This window comes from Arvicanthis niloticus, chromosome 20 (genome assembly GCF_011762505.2).
Source record: "Arvicanthis niloticus isolate mArvNil1 chromosome 20, mArvNil1.pat.X, whole genome shotgun sequence".
Taxonomy (NCBI): Eukaryota; Metazoa; Chordata; class Mammalia; order Rodentia; family Muridae; genus Arvicanthis; species Arvicanthis niloticus.
Genome location: NC_047677.1, coordinates 12342328 through 12360082, shown reverse-complemented (window position 1 = coordinate 12360082; position 17755 = coordinate 12342328). Strand labels below are relative to the sequence as shown.

General features: G+C 40.1%; 1 long non-coding RNA gene across 2 annotated transcripts in view; it reads left to right on the top strand.

The window, feature by feature from the left end:
• The window catches only part of LOC143435241 (uncharacterized), a 37769-nt gene that overhangs the window by 2720 nt on the left and 17294 nt on the right, over positions 1–17755 (top strand). For both annotated transcript variants that reach the window (XR_013105370.1, XR_013105369.1), the window contains exon 2: positions 985–1103. This is a non-coding gene — a long non-coding RNA (uncharacterized LOC143435241). The remainder of the gene's footprint in view (positions 1–984; positions 1104–17755) is intronic.

The window sequence follows — 17755 nt, the reverse complement described above, 5'->3', positions numbered from 1 at the left end:
CTTCCTGCCAGTGTCCCACCTCCTATTTCCTGCCTCAGCTTATTGGCCATGGGCTTTTTATTGACAGGTGTTGCTTATAAGAAATCTGTGTTAAATTTTGATATAAGTATACAGTATACATTGCCATTGAATTTCTAATGTGTAGCAGTGACACCTTTAATTGGTCACTGGACTTGTTCCTAGAGTTCAGAAAAAAAAAACAAAACCAAAAACCATATAACTGTTCCAAAGATGTTTCTGAATCTGTTACACACATCGATGAATTGGTAATATCTTTGTTTTCTTTCAAAAGGTCTCTTTAATCAGGGGTCCTCAGACTTAGGCTCCAGGGGGTTTGAGGTGTCCCTCAACTCTTCTCAGGACCCAGGCACCTGCTTGTATGGCAGAGTCCTTTGTAGTCGCCTCCTCTAATGTCCCTTGAACATGGAAGCTTACCTTCTGTAATTATTATTTGTCAACCACCGTTTGAAGAAGGAGATGAGGGAGATTGAAAAGTAACCAGCACAAATACAATGAGAAAATAAAGGATGGTAAAATTATCCTGATTCATTCTGTGCATCCCCTAAAGTGTGCCCACTTACATAATCCATTAGAGAAACTGAAAATTAGAACTTAGACTTTTAATTCAAAGGAGGAGGGTCTCTTGGTACTGTCATATGGATTTTTATTTTTATTTTTTTTTGAAAACAGTGAGGTATAAATGAGCTCTCAGGTATCAATTTGAACAAGTCCAAGAGGCAAACAGGAAGAAGATTGGTTAGGAAAAAAATCCTAGGCAGAGAAGGAAATCTTGGCTGGAATTTAGAGGCAAGAGAAACATTAGCTGTCCTAAAATGCAGATTGTGTGCAGGGATTACAATCAGTGATCCATCAAATAAAAATGGAACAGAGCCATCTGGAACTCTATTCTTAAGTTTTGACCAGAATTGGTGATTTTTTTTTTTTTTTATGTTGGCTTTAAATTTTGTGCTTCTTTCAACACAGCAACACGGCAGACTCACAAATGCATGCCCCTGCTTTACAGTGCCTGGAAGTGCGCCTGCGTGCCCTTGGGAAGATGCACTCGCACAATCAAAATAATATTTTCCTTCAGGTTTCCTGGGGTGAGTGGTTCTGCAGTTTTCCAGTAATTGTTTTAGAAAGTCAGCCGTGGATTTGTGTTTTCTCTTAAATCTTCCCCTGCCTGTGGCTCCAGACTCTCTTAGGAGTCTCTCTTAAGAAACTGGGTCGGGTGGGAGTGGCCAGTACTATTAATTACCTATGGAAGCTGGTGCCGACACGAGTAGATCCCTCTCTGTACAGGTCCAAAGTCTCTCTCTTTCCACAGTTGTGGTAAGGGAAGAGAATTCATGAGCATTAGATCACATCGTGTAAACTGCTGAGGTGCCCTTTCAAATGGGCACGTTTCTCTTGTTCACAACCTGGGAATATAATGAAGGTCTGTACACGTATATAATTATTTATAAACAATAATTTAGTATTCTACATGTATATAATTATTTATAAACAATAATTTAGTATTCTTCTATCTTGCTAACGAGTAATTGGAGGCTCTATGTGGCTGGGCAGTTCCCGGTAGAAAAATACTGGATTCTTTCTTTCAGACTCAAGTTCTGTTATTGTCTTATGTGGGGCTTGTTAGTATTCTAGTCTTAAGGTTTAATAACATGAAAACGGTAATAGTTGGTGGTGTGCACCCCTTCAAGAACCACAGTTCTGAGCACAGACCAAGGCTTACCTACAAAGCTCTCCCGTGCTTTACCGCCCTCTGCCGGCGAAGTCGTCCGCAGTTCTCAACTATTGTTTGCTTCTGTACGCCCCCCCTTCTGCCCAACCCCCAATGCTTCCAATCACAGTGTGGTGCTCCTTCATGAAATTGTTCTGGGTGGTGCTTTACTACGGGAAATGTGAGAATAACAACGAAAAAGTAGAGCTTGCCTATTTATCAACGATTGATAATCGTTGATATCAACAATTGATAATTGATAATTCCAGTTGCTTAGCTGTTCTGTTAAGTACACTTACAAAGTGTAAACATCCATGTCCAAAATACATCGGGGAGGGAGGCAGCCACAGGACGAGGTTGGTACCCACGCCGATGCCTGGGCCCTGGAAGGAGTTGCTTAGAACACCACTGATCCTCTGGAGCCAAAATATGGAGGACCTCTGAGCAAAAAAGCAGTTTCAGTGGTGGGCGGCTGTAAATTCTTGGTGGGAGGGGACAAGTCTTCACCGAATCATTCCGAGTGCAGATCTGTTGAGATTGCAACGGTAGTAGGTAGAGTTAAAGAAGAATGTTTAAGCCAGAGACAGGCAAGTGACCTGACTAGCTCAGACTTGGTTAGCAAGAAAACACCAGGCTGCTGTCATGGTAACTTGAGATTTTTGTTAACTTGATATTCTCTAGAAAGAAAAAAAAAAATAGTAATTATATGGTTGCCACGGTACTGTCAAAAGAGGCTGTCAATTTGTATCATCTTAATACACCAACTAGGGGGACTGTTAATTATAGTTTTCACTCTGGTAAATTATAGGAGAAGCGATATAAATTACACTGTCACTTACAACATTATCTGGAGCTAATCCAGAAAGTGGCAAATGACCTTCAATCAGCAGTTCTCAGACTGTAACCTACACCTCAGGATTGACTAGAAACCCCAATTCTCAAGCCCACTCCTGACCACCATGTCGGAAAGCTGTTCATTGTAACAGCTGCCTCTCAGGTAATTGTGACACATATGCCAATCCAATGGCTTAGGGTGGCAGTGGCTAATGCCAGGTCACTTCCTTGAAGTGCTGATGGGGGTGGGAGGGTAGGAGGTAAGTAGTAGATGTAGCTATAAAGCCAGCCTGGAAAGCACATGTCTGTGCTTTGTCCCAAAGGGTTAGCATTGCTTAAGGTTCGACCCCTAGATAAATTGAGGTAATAATAACACCACACAGCTGAAAGAGAAATCACCAGGCTCATCAAAGGGCAAGGTGAAGAGTCTGAAGGGTAATGACCATAGGATTGATCAGGCCACTCAATGATTGTTCTAGGGCATTGTTGTGAGGCTGCCCTGAATTCTGACACAGTGACCTTCTTTGACATAGAAGCAGCAAAATTTTATTTTCTGGAAAAGGTCAAGACCAAAATTATTTCATAGAAATAATTTTCTTGGGCAGGGGAAATAGGAATTGACAGTGCCACCTGAAAAGTTTGTTGAAAAATGTTATTCGGTTTGGGACACTGATAAATCATAAAGCATCAGGAGTCTTTCTTTTTTAAGCTCCTGTGGAGGCTAGGACAGATAAACTTTCAATTAGGAAAAAAGACATAAAAGGACCTCAAGTGTCATTCACCACCATTAGTCCTGTTCTGAGATGCCAGCTTTTTTTTTTTTTTTTTTGGCAGAACCTTAAGTAACAAAATGTTTCTGGAGAGTATAGTCCTTTTTGCTAAAATTCCCAAAATGGCAAAATAAGTCACTGCCTGTCATTTTCTGAGAAGGAGAGGAAGCAAAACCTGTTCTCAATTACTGGGCAGCTGGTATGTTTTTAATTGTCTGCACTTATAAGCAGTAATGGAAGAGTAGCCTTGGGTGAGCTCTGTACTGTTTTTCCACACCGCTGTGCACCACAGCCCTGGGAACCTGTTCCACAGGCAGACTGTGCACCCTGGAGCCTCTGATTTAGGGAGGGGGGTTGATTTTTAACAAGCATCCCAATAATTTTGGTGCAGGTGGGTTGAAGACCACACTTTTTGAAATGCTGCCCAGGGCCTACCCATAATTTATGTGCTCATTATCGTAGGGTATCTAAAAGTGACTGGCAATTCATAAAGTATCAGTTTAGTGCCAATAAAGATTTAACTGTGAGTAGTAGATGTTTATTGCAATAGAATCTCTTTTGTTGTAACTTGGAGAAAATGCATAATAATTACAAAATAAGTTCTTATTTAAAAACTTCATGCTGTATTTTTTGGGGGGGGCAGTTTTAGGTTTCCGGTAAGTCAAGTCTCCCCATCCTCACCCCAGCCCAGCCTTAACAGTGTTTTGGATGACTGAGGAGTCTTCATTGTAATTAAGCAGTATTGTTGGGTTGTGTTACCATTAATGAAAGTCCATAAAGCGCTCTCATTACATCTTATGCTGTGGGTTTTGATCAGTCTGAAGCGCTCTGATTCCACGATTACAGCACTGTCATGGTTAATCTTGATTTTTGCCTCAGTGGGCTTTGGGATAGCTATGGAAATATTTCTCTTAGCATGACCGTGGGGGATTCTATAGATTAGGTTAACTGTGACAGGAAGACCCGTGTGGACTGTGGGAAGCTCCCTGCCATAGCAGGCATCCTGGGCTGAATGAAAAGGTGAGAGATAAAATTCGGGGTCTTCTTTCTCAGCTTCCCGACTGTGCTAGCTCAGGCTCCTGCCCAACTTCCCTCCATTGAATTCTGAGCTGAAATAACCCTTTCATCCCTCAAGTCACTTTTGTCAGGGTACTGGGTATAGCAATGAATAAATAAAGAACACTCAGGACAGTTGTATCATCCTGCAGTTCTCTTGGTCCTGTCTCTCTTCCTCAGGTCCTTACCACAAGCCCTGGCGACACTGACCTTGCTGTCATCATAGGTTTTATTCCCAGGGCGTCATATCCCTGGACTCATGCTGTGGGCAGCTTCCTGCCCCTCTGCTTAGCAATATACATTTAAGAGTCTGCTTCTTTCACAGTGGCTGGAAAGCTCATTTCTTTTCATTCTTGAGTAACATCTTACTCCCTGGATATTTTAAACGTTAAAAAAAAATCCTTTTGTCTTTGGTAGGACATCGTTCAAGGCTTGTGGCCATAGACATTAACCAAGTCTGGTAGACAGTTTATAAATCTTTGCCAACTGTCTCTGTAGGCTTAGATTTTTCAAAACATACCTTTAATTAAGGGTTCTTAAATGCTTTAACCTCCCTTCTAGCCCACCACCCACCAGAGGTAGTGAAAAGGGAAGATTAATAGGGTAAAGGAGGATGTGGACCTGTTTAGAAATAGGGTTTTTTTTTGGGTGAAGCCAATCTGCACTGTCAGGATATCAGCAGTTCAGTTTACACTCAGGATATCAGCAGTTCAGTTTACACAAATCAGCAGCGGCAGCTCTATCCACTCACAAACACCATTCACAAATCAGCAACAACAGGTCAATCCAGAAGGAACTGCAAGGCTCTGTCAATCAGTCTGAGTCTGTGGAAGCAGTGAGAAGCTTCTGGAACACCACCAGAAGTTTTTGGTGTGTTTTGCTAATCTCTATGAAGTCATTACAAACAATGACCAGTAAAGATGGGTAAGGTGTATCAGCATCGCCCAGCATCATCAGCCAAGACCAGCATCAGCAAAGCCTGACAATGGTCAACAAGGAACAGGAAGATGCACCAGTGCCATCCAGCATTGTTCACTGTGGGGTCGTATTTACATTCTTCCCAAATACCACATGTTCTCTCAAGCATCCAATCTAGTAAAACATTACATGCCCCTTTCCCAGGCTGCTTCCAGGAAAACACATGTTCTCAGCAAAGCACCCCCCGCCCCCGTGTGTTGTGTCTGCTTCAGCAAAAACATCGTCTCATAAGACAGTTTCCAGAAAAACATCACATGACCCAACTGAGTCTCCAAAGAAACCAGAAATTTCTACTTCATGTTTCTGACACACATTTCTTTCATTTTAATTTTCTGTTTTAATCTGTTATGGTCCCCAAACCAGGAAAATTTCATTGAGGGTTATATTGTGGGGCAGTGGATTGTGCCACCAGACAGAAAAACTGGTAAGGATGAGTGGATTCAGGAACCCCTGCAATTCTCCAGGGAAGAATATTTTCTCCTGAATCTTTTGTCTGCACCTTGACCTGGTCCAACCAGCTGGGTGCTCCAGCCTACCGTAGCCACTTCCTACTTGCTAGCCCTGACCTTGGCTTCTAACCACCTGCTATGTCCTGCAGCCTGCCACCAACTCTGGGGCAGTGGTGGTCGCTGAAGAGGCTTGACAGCTAGCCTTGCTCTGGTTTCCCCTTGGAAAGCTGCACCTCTTTGGCCATGCAGGCCAGGCCAGAGCTCTGCAGATCCCTGCAGACAGTGGCTGGTATGCAGACCAGCATATATAATTAAAAGATGTGATAAAATTTAGTCATCCCTTTGAGCACAGTTGTGGCTTTTGAAAACCCGCAGTAATACAGTGTGTTTAAAAACATACAGAAACATTGAATACCCTTGTGTCTTCACTTAAAAAAAACAATTAACATCTTCTTATGCATGTTTTTCTGCCTCTGAATATATTAATGCATAGAAACATGAGGCGTACCTTGTAAAAATTAGTAATCAGTCTTCCTCTGAGGATCAATATGAGGTGCTATTTTTTTGCTCTTAGTAAATTGGGAGTAATTATACAATATCACTGTAAGTCCACAATCCATATTTCTTTTGTCTTGATTACTATCAGAACGTCTTTCTCGTGATTTATGCCCAAGTTTCTACACTGTAGCTGGCAGACATGCTGTGTTGTGTGACTCAGGAAGAGTTCGTTGCTTTAGCTTTGGGTTATGCCTCTTCCCATTTCTGGGAGTATAGAGAAATCTCTAATATAGTCTTGAGTTCTGAGATCCTTTCAGTGTTCTAATCTTGTGGCTTATTCTTAATAGAAACGTTATAATTTGACAGGCACTGACAAGCCACCAAACACAAAAGCAAAATATTCAGGGGAGACTTCAACTGCTCATGAATCCTGGGCTTCCTTCCATGGAGGGTTTGAAGACTTGAATACGTGACATGTGCTGTGTGAAGATGCTGTCCCTGCATAGTACCTACTGGCAACCAAGAGGAGAACTAGGCTGTAGACACATACAGGAAACACATCTTCCCTGACCCAACTCAGAGAGGAAATCATCAGGCCAAAACAGTAGTAAAATGTTAGACGTCATTTAAGAGCATTTCATTTTGTGATAATTTTAGACTTTCGAAGAATTAAAGAATTAAGAGCAGAGTGTAGATTCCTCTACATCCAGCTCAACCAGGTGTTTGCTTTTGCATGGTTGAGTATGGTAAAAAAATTTTCTTATTAAAAAAATGATTCCTTTTTCCACCTACAAGAAATATGTCCATTCAGTCTCATATTAGACTGCCCAGTAGTATCGGGCTTTGAGAGTCTGGGGTCCAGTCTCTACCTGGGAAGAAAAGCCCTCATTTAAATCTCACCCTCATTCAGACATATCTAATCGCATCTCCAGTGCTGGTTTTTAGAAGTTTGTGAGACACTGAATTTAGGTAGTGTGCCTTTAGGTTAAGATTAAAGTTCTGTTCTGGAGAACTCCTGTTAGACCTGAATATACAGTCAAAAAATACTAGTAAAACCCTGTCTGACAGGATTGGATGAAGACTCAGAAATGAATGCTGACGTCTTTATTTTTTCAAGTTGAATTAAAACAACAAACAAACAAACAACAACAACAACGATAACAACAACACCAATAACAACACCAATAATAACAACAACATCAATAACATAAAACTATATTGACCAGGCATGCTTGAGAGATTTTGGCTTTTACTTTCTCATTTAGGAACTAAAAGTTCTGAGAATAATTTACATGCTGACTGCTTATTTTGTCACTTTTTGAGTTGAACGTGTGATGTTTAGATGCTGCTGGGTGGCACTTTCCCGGTGGCAGCTGTAGTATACTTCCATACGTAAGCATTTCACTTCATATTTTAATATGTTCCAGATGAAATATGCTTAGTATTCTCAAGTAAAACATTTGAGATCTAATTGTAATTAGTGTTGACTTTGTTATGATTTACAGTGAGCATGGGTCTTTTAGCTACTGACTTTACACGTTCTGGCGCTCTCTTGCTAAGCCACAGACAGAGTCATTTGGATGTGGTTTTGATGAAAACCATGGCTATAGATTCAGGAATTTTGAAGAAGTTCTATGGATCCGATGTGAATTCACATTTTATCTTTCTGTGAACAGCTGAGTGGTTTTAGAATTCAATAGCATGTTTTTACACGGAGTTCAGTTAACACAAAGTAGGGGACCTAAATAACAGCAAATGGGATTCAAGTATGAGGTGCTGTTAGGAAATCTGAGGGGAAAAATGAAGATAAGAATTAGAAACTTGCATACGGTTCTCTCTTCTTTGAGAAAGGGGTAAAGTTCTTTTCTTCAAACTTGGTATGCTTGGCTCTCAGTAAACACTGTGTACATTCCGTGACTGTAAGAACATGTAGTCTCAACGTACAGGAACTAGACTCCATTGATATGATCAACTTCTTCAGATAAGCAAACATGACGACTAATTAAATATGATCCTGATGAAAGCTACAGTCTGATTTATAAAATATGCTAAAGCCAGTTAAGCCTTGTTACAGATATGTGACATGTTGGCTGCATGGGAGGAGAAAGAAGCTACACAGAGAACTGATCTCTCTGTTCCAGATTGGAAGTATTTAGCCAAGCAACAGAAAACCCTGATGTAAAATGGTATACACAATGAAATAGACTCAGTATCTCACAGAAGGTAAGGCCCAATATAGGAAAGCTCCTGATTGGTTGATTCAGTTGCTTAGTGTACTACTCACCTATGATTTTGCTTTCTTCTCTGTTTTGCCATCCTGCAATTGATGGCTTAGTTTTTCTGATGGTTTAAAGATGGCAGCCATAGCGCTGAAATCATTACTAGCTCTATAGCAGCCAGCCACTAGAGATGCCTATTCCCAGGCTCTCTCTCTCTCTCTCTCTCTCTCTCTCTCTCTCTCTCTCTCTCTCCTCTGTCTCTCAGTCTCTCTCTTTCCCCCTCTCTCTTTCTCTCTCTTTTCCTCTGTCCCCTATCTCCCAGTCTCTGTCTCTCTCTGTCTCTCTGTCTCTCTCTCCTTGTTAATAAGAACACATTTTCAAGATTTTCTATGCATTGTAGTAACTACAGTTATGTCACATTCTCATGTTCAAAGTCACCAAATTTGGCATTAGGAGTAGGAAGGTAGAGGGCAGAAAGTGGACCCTCCCTCTCTGCACCTCATCAGAACACACAGAAAAGGGCCTCATCTGAACAGCAGAGGCATTATGTTAACCGAGTGGGTAAAAGGAACAACTTGGGTTGATCACAATGCTTTTGTTACTGTAGGTAACATTGTTTCTTTTCTCGTATCTAATTCAACTTAAATATTTTAGCATGGATACTGGAGGAAAATAGCAGCTGAATTTTCCATGTATGGGTGCATAAGTTAATAAACCAGCGTGTTCAAGTGAACTCAGCTTCCAGCCACTGTGGGGAGGAAACAGGAACTGATTCAGTCAATGATTAAAAGTCAGTCGAGCTCGGAGGCTGAAGCTCCTCCGCTGTGACCCACAAAAGAGCCGTTAACCTTGTTCTTCACAAATCTTTCTTTAGCTATCTCGGAAAGGAAATTTCTATTTTAAACCACAGCGCCTTCCGCACAATATCTGGCTGTGGAGTTTATGAAAAGGATTCAGAAAAAATAATGTGTTTGGTCTTATCTTAATAATATTTACTATCCTGAGGCTTGTTTGAAGTTAGTAAACAGAAATATGGACTTCCGGAGGAGATTCTGGGGGTCTATAACTGTGAGAAATGTGGAGAAATTTAAAGACTCTGGAAACTATTAATCATAACTTATCAAAATACACAGAGGAGATAGACTGAGACTCCCCTTTCTTGTCCTTATTTGAAATGATGTTGCATGGTTTGGCCCATAAGCTTGACTTTCCACAGTAATATACATGATGTACTACTTAGGAAAACCCTGCCTAGGATGTGTGACACATTCTATCATATTGGCTAATTGCCTGTCTGTCCTTGATGGATTCAAATACCTCATGATAGTGTCTGACTTTTTATACAGGATTGGCTTGGGGTAGTAATGCCTTTGAAGGAAAGGTTGAATTTTTTCCCCAGCCCTAAAAGAATCACAAAAAATTCAAAACCACGGGTAGGCAGGGTTAGCTTTAGTTAAGACTGGGACTTAAAACACACCCAAGCTACCCTTAATTACCATGCGTTTTTCAACTGCAGAGATCCATGGTTGCTAACTGTTGTCTACAGCACCAATCACTGGCCCCCTGTCTTCAGCATCACCCACAGCCCCAATCAGTGTGCTATGGAAGAATTTTCCAAACTCTACTGAATGTTGAAAATACCAGAACTTGTTCATGGTTTCCGTGGGAGACAGTAAATAACTTATCATGGGAGGCACTGAGAGCCAGCTCCATGTTTTCCTCCTTAGGAACTGAGGGGCAGCAGACTGCTCCAGCTGATGTTTTACTCAGAGACTCCCCCGCTTCTTCCTGCCTTCATGTGGCTTCTGTGAAGAAGCTACAAAGGGAGTAACTTTCCTCAGTCCCTTTATGTCTGAAATACTTCTATTTATAACCTTGCATTTGGTAGGTTCCTTGGGTTTTGAGTTCCAGAGTATAAATGACTTTCTGAACTGAAAACCATTGTTTTCTACCATATATGCCTCATATATATGACATATATGCATAAATATATGAAATTGTTTAAGCCAAAACACCACCTCTGTCTGTCTGTCTGTCTGTCTGTCTGTCTGTCACATCTCATATAGCTGTAAGGACAATAGACTTCATGTTGGATATTCAGAGTTACAAGATAAGTCAGGGCAGCAGTTTAGTGGCTGTGAGCTTGGACTTTGAAGTCAGACACATTGGGCCCAAGCACCCCTCATTTCTCATTAGCTGTAGCATCTTGAGAAATCCTGAATTTCTAAGTCTTTGTTTCTTCCTACATAAAAGTCAGAAGATAAGAGTTCTTATGCCATTGTGGTTGTGATAATTCAGTAACTCAATTAGTCTTCTGCACACAAAAATCCTTACTGAAATATTTGCTATTGTTCATTATTAATATTATTATGCACTAATAAAATTACTAAATACATCTAAACCAGGGTTTGAGGCATCCTAAGTACACAAAGCAAATTTATTTTTTAATTCTAAAAGAATGAGAACATTTAATAAAAATTCAAGCAATGTAAGATATAAGTAACATAAAAGTGGTATTTTGTTGTTCTTCAATCTTTACGTCACTTTTCAGAATAATTCACTTAAAAATGTTTAAAATTTAATTTTGTTGGGCATTGTAGTGCATGCCTTGACTCCCAACACTCAGGAAGCTGAGGCAGACACAAACAGATATCTACATATTTGAGGCAAGCCTGGTCTACATAGCAAGTTTCAGGCCAGCCAATGCTTCATAGGGAGATTCTGTCTCAAAGCAAACCAACCAAACCAAACCAAACCAAACCAAACCAAACCAAACCAAACCAAACCAAACCAAACCAAACCTCAATCAAAACTAAAACCAAAACCAAAACCAAAACCCTAAAGATTAATTTTTATGTAAACTATCTCTCAACAGTCATTCAGATTCATCACCTTTGCAAACAGTGCCAGCCAATGGCCATGCGGCTGGTGAATGTAGCCGACATGTTTTCTTTCTACCCCTGTCAATACTCATTTGAGCTCTTCTACTTTAATTTGCCTGCTGACTGCTCTTTATAACTGAATTACACATGCAATTATATATGCAAATTCTGTTTCTCGCTGTCTCAAACACTAGACAGAATCTTAGCTCCCCATTCTGGTGTGAGGAGATTAGCTTTCCATCTTTCTTTCCAGTTCTCTGCCGGCACCTCCCACCTATCACCTGCTGTACTACACCATCATGGTCAGGCAGTGTGCACTAGCTGCTTGTTCCCGTGACAAAACACTTGAGGAAGTGACTTAAGGGAAGAAGGATTTATATTGATTTATAGTTTGAGAATTGATGCAGTCCATCCTGGATGGATAGAGGCTTCTTAGTCTCTGCATCTGCAGGCAGGAAACGGAGCGGTGAATGCAGCTGTCATGCACTTTTCTGCTTGTTTTACTTTCTTATCAGTCTGGAACCCCAGACTATGGGATGGAGCAACCTGCATTCAACAGAGACTCTTCATTTCTTAGCTAAACCTATCTGAAACATGGTGACCAACCAGTCTAGAATTACGTCTTCTAGGTGACTCCAAATCCATATAATGGAGATTAATGGTCACAATATAACATATTCGTGTTCTGTCTGGTTATTGAATCAGTCCTCTACAGGCTAACTATGAACACTGAGGTCAACAAAGAGCTTGGTCATGTTATGGTTATATGAGTCTTCCTCTCTGAAGACCAAATGATATCATCAGATTTGTACACAAGATATAATCTTCAGTGTCACAGAATTTATGTTGTTGGAAGAGAACATTCTAAGAAGAAAGCTCAAGATAATTTATAGTTTTTATATCTATCATTTGTTCGGAGGCATTTCAATGTTTAATTAGATTATGTATTTTTTTCTACATATTTTTGCTTTCTTATTTTGAATGTTCTGTTTTGCATAAGAAAGGTGTCAGCTATAACATAAACACAGATGTAAGGGAAGGAGTAGAAATAATTCAGAGAGAGATACTGTATCTCTGTAGGTCGTCTAGCTGATTAATCATAAGTTTAAAAAAAAACCATAGATAAACAACATTAGACCCATTTAATGAAAAAGGCAACAAACATTCCTTCTTATTGGAGAATCCTGTGTCTTCTTTGGTATTGATTTTCTAATTTCAAATTACTTCCTCCAAGTCATTATTTTGCTCTCATTAGTGCAACAGCTGGACTCCGATGTGAGCTGGGCCCTCGCTCCCTGGAGAGCAATGTGTAATTTTGTTGGTTTGCTTTGTCCAGAGGAAAACCGTTTTGAACCGTCCTTTTCTTCGTAAAGTTCTTGAATTCTGCAAGAGTTTTCTGCCTGCTGCTTGCTGAGGCTCTCAACACAAAGACTCATCTTTGCTTATTCTGTATGAGTTTCTTCCATAGCTATACGATGCTATCTGTGTTTCCTATTGTTCTTTGTGGAAACGTTATGCGTTGAATGTGAGAACTTGTAGATTTGTTCTCTTCATATTTTTTTTAAAATTTTGATTCTATGATGTATTATCTTTTTATCTTATCAACCCTATTCTCAGTTTCTTCCCACCGCCTTGTGGTTATTCATCTCACACATCTCTGGAGTCTTCAGCCTTCTCCCTTTTGGTCCGTTGTTGTCTCTGCCCATCTTGGTTTTTCTCTTTTGGATGGTTGATGCATATTTGGTTCTATTAGCCTTTGACTACTCTGATTAGTGAGTGGAAAGCAAGGATGGCTAACATAGACAGTGGGCAGGAATTTTCCTTATTCTGTACTAAGGCATGAATTTTAATAAGTATTTTTAGTTTAAAAATCAATGGGTATAAGGACTAAAGATGTAAAGGAAAAACAGAATACTATAGAAAGTAAATCGTTTTACTGCAAATCACCAATGCCTCAGAAAATAAAATTGTCAATAACTGTTCCTCATTCCCTATGTCTCCTTCTATAACCAAGTGTATGCACATGTAATTACAGGGACATGTATGTATGTATTTATGTATGTATTACGTATGTACATATGTTTGTATTTGTTGTCTATCCACCTACACATTTATACAGATACTTAAAACTTTAAAAAAGGGATGGCTACATGGGCACTGCCATATCCAGATCATAGGGCAGTTTGGTGTTACATCAATTTAGTTAAATGAGTATATTCAGTCTCTCCAGAAAGCTTATTAACTTCCTAACATTTTTTGTTTGTTTGTTTGCTTTTTAAACAGTTGTATATTACCAGGCATAAATCCCTTCCTATGAAGTGATTTCTCAAACAAACAAGCAAACAAACAGACAGACAGACAAACCACCTTCAAGGATGGAATGCTTTCATATGAATTGCTTGCCTGTGGGGATAGTCTCTTGTGTACTGTGTGGAAGCATCACTGTCAGTAAAAGTCTGATGGCCAATAAGCTGAGGCAGGGTTAGAAGGTGGGACATCCAGCAGGAAGAGAGAAACTCTGAGAAATAGACATGCAAAGAAGACTTGCCACCCAGACTCTGAAGAAGTACAAGGTATGAAGCTGAGGAGAGGTAATCTCCTCAATAGCAGACACAGAATAGTATTAATTGGTTAATGTAAGTTACAAGTTAGTTGTGGAGCAAAGCCTACTGTAAGGCCAAAAACATTATAAATAAAAATGTCTCCAAGTCATGATTTGGGTAGAACAAGGAAAGCATAGAAAAGCCCTGAATTTGTACACTGGTAAGGGATGCTCCAGACCCTCTCCTACTCTTCTTGCCATGCTTCTTGGTTGCTCAAGAGGACTTGAAGTTTTGATTTTTGAGACAAAATTCTCACTACATTGTCCTGGCTGGCTTTGAATTCTTGGTTGTTCTGCCCCAGCCTCTCATGTGTGGGGATTATAGGCATGTGTCACCACCTCGGCTCAGTTTAATACTTTTGTGAACAACCAATCTTGTTTGTGGAGATTTTTCTCTTTCATAGTAATGGAGTTTTACATTGACCAAATCTTATACTGCTAAGAACTTAGAGCCCATCTAATCTCTTGTATTATAAATGTTGTCCTGGATATTCTTGTACAGACTTCTTGGCATTTATTTGCAAATATATTCAAATTAGGAATTTCTAGGTAACAGAGAATGCATATTTGAAGCACAGATTAAGAAGACTTTATGCTACTTTCCTGAAAGTGTAATGTTCTCACTGAATAAACACTGAAGGTACAAAAAGATATGGTTAAAAGTTATATCAATTCAGGTCCTTTTTTCCTGTTAGTCCCCTCTACCACTCTTCTCAGCCTCAGCTTCTCTATATAAGTAAGGTACATCTCTGTGTGTGTACATACACATGCATATATGTGTGTACATGTGCATGCATGTGTCTGTGTGTGTATGCGTGTGTGTGCATACGCGTGCATACATATGTGTACACGTTCGTGCATGCGTGTGTACATATGCATGTGTGTGCGTGTGTATGTGTGTGTGTGTTACTCTTTGGAGATAATTTCCTAGAGGGATCATAGTTGAGTAAAAGCTCTGGAGGCAAAGAAAGGGAAATTTTAATTTATAAAAAGTATTCACATTCAATTTCTTGTAAATTAAGCCGTCTGAGCTGTCCCTGAAGTGTGTCATGACATATTGCAAGAGCTTGTCTCGCAATGACAGGAGGACCGGAGCCATTACAAGGTCCCCTTTAATTACTGGAGGTCAGGCCTCTATCCCCACCTTGGCAAGATTAGAATCGTCATAGCCCTTCTATACTTGGAGAAGGGAGGAGATGTCAGGAGCAGCCCTGTTTATATATTGAAGGCCTAAAACCAGCCCTAAGCCTGAAATCAGCAATAGGCCTGACTTACATGCCTGCTAACACAAAGTCTTGGGTCTCTATGGAAAAAACACTGAAACAGATGGCTATAAGCTATTGTAAACAGGCAGCTTTTGTGGAAATTTATCAGCCTGAGCAGTCATAGACCCTGTAAATAGGTAGCCTTGGCGGATAGAACCAACTTAGATAAGGACAAGTGAATCATAGGCAGAGTCATAGTGACCTGTCCCCTGAACCTTCACCCAGCTGATATCCTCTTCTGAAAGATATCTGTACTCCCCCTGAACACCTATGCTCCCGTGTTGTCCCCTTCTACACATCCTGCATTTTTGTGTTTATAACCCCTGTGTTAAAAAGTAAAAATTATGATTTGATAGTAAAAAATAAATGTTAATAAAAGAAAAGAGCTTGTCCCATTTCTCCTACCTTCACTTTAGCTATTGTCAGCCCCATATTCCATGTGGATATGAAGGATTTTCAAGGGACATATTTTGTCTTTCTTAGTATGAAAACAGATAGTATTTGTGTGGCTTTAGAATCTCTGTTCCTTCCTTCTAGCATTGGAATCTGTGGTGAGTGACAATGTCAAAGGAAGAGCTGTAGAGACGGCTCAGTGATTAAGTGTACTGGCTCCTCTCTCAAGAACTGGGGTTCAATTCCATCACCTATACAGTATTTAACTATCTGTAGCTGCTGATCCAGGGTATCTGTTGGCCTCTTCTAGCCTTCACTGCACTAATTCACTAATTCACTGATTCATAAGAATCAATTGCAAGAGTAAGTAATTTAAGTAGGAAGGTTATTTGAGGTTTTTGGGTTCTCTTTGGTCCTGGACAAGGTAAATGGTGCAGTTGGATTTTGCATGACAACACAAAAAGGCCACATTTGATGAGCAGCTTCCACACAGAGCACACAATTATTGAGATGCTGTTTTTCTTCCTGCCTCTCCATCACTATTACTTTTGTTTGATTCCAGTGTTTTTCCACTATCCATCATCCCTCTGTCTGTGGATAGTCTTTTGTATATGAGGTTTATAAAATACTTATTTACAGAGACAAAAGTCCTGGAAGAACATTGTATTGAGGGAGCATAGATTTTTGCAGCAATATGCTAAAAGTAGGTCATTTGTTTTTATTAATATTTACCATGAATTTTGATTATCAATGTGGAGATTTACATTTATAAATTAATCAAGACTGGGTAATAAAATGTTAATTAGATTTTTAAAGTCAGATCTGGGATTGAAAACCATCTGTACTTCTTGTAAACCATATGATCTTAGGAAAGTCAAAGTAATTTTCTTAGGCATCATTTTCTTCATCTGCAAATGTTCGAAAGATTGTTGTGTGGATTAAGGAGATAATATAAGCAAAGCCTTTGCAAGTGCTACGTGCCATTAAAATTACAGTCAAAAGTGAGAAGTGGGCAAGCTTATTAAAATCAGCAAAACAATTTCTTATGTCCATATCCAACACTGAATATCACTGTGTGGCTTCAGAAATGTTGTCCTTTAAGAATTCAGTGATGAGACATTGTGAACTCGCAAGCATCTTCTTAGACAAGGGATCTCAATGACTCAGTCTTCTTATTCTTAATAAAAATTACAAGCAGCCTACTAGGGCCAGGGCCTTGGGTAGAAACAGAGGTATACGGAAGACAGGGCCAGAGGGGTTGGGAATGATTATGAATAACAACTCTAAGGAATGATAGACAACTCTATGGGACTTCTTTCTTAGATACCAGAAACCTGTAGGGCAGTCAAGTTGGGAATGAGATATCAAATATAAAAGGTTGTCAACAGGCTCAATGAGAAGATAAAAGTTCCCCAGTAAAACTGACTTCAGAAACATGCTCATTTGGTGGCAGCTCCATATAGCAGTGTTTCCAAGGTTGATGGATGGCTTTCCCAGTTCCTGGTCTTTACTAGTCTTTACTGCTGCAGATTTGGCTGGAGCTAGAGGCTTATCTTATCATTCCTGGGTTTCCCAGATTCCTCACTGTCTACCTGACTGTGCAGTAGACCGAGGCTCATTGAGAGTAAGAAACCATGTCAGAAGAAAGATCAGCACATCCCTGAGCCTTTATTAAAGAGACTGAGAGATGGTTACCTCAAGTAACCAGATCTTTCAGTCTTTCCTTGAGGGTGCAAAGAAGGGTTGTAGGAAGAGGAAGCATCAGAGGCTGCAAAGAGAAGAAGAGGCTGAAATAGGAAGATTGGCGTAGGGCAAGCATGGAGCAGCAATGTGTTAGGCTCAGGAATGTGTGTTTAGAAGTGGGTGTGGCCAGAGGCAGAAGTGGTTGGGGGAGAAGATCAGCACTAGCTATAAAGGAGAAGCTAGAAGGATGGGCCAAGGGATGTGTTAAATTTCACACTCCAGTAGGTGGGGGACTGGAAACAGCATAATAGGAAATTCAGAGGACAAGACTTGGGAAGCAGGGTGAAGAGAAGTGGCAATACAGGCCACTGGACATGCAGAATAAATACATAGACTTTGA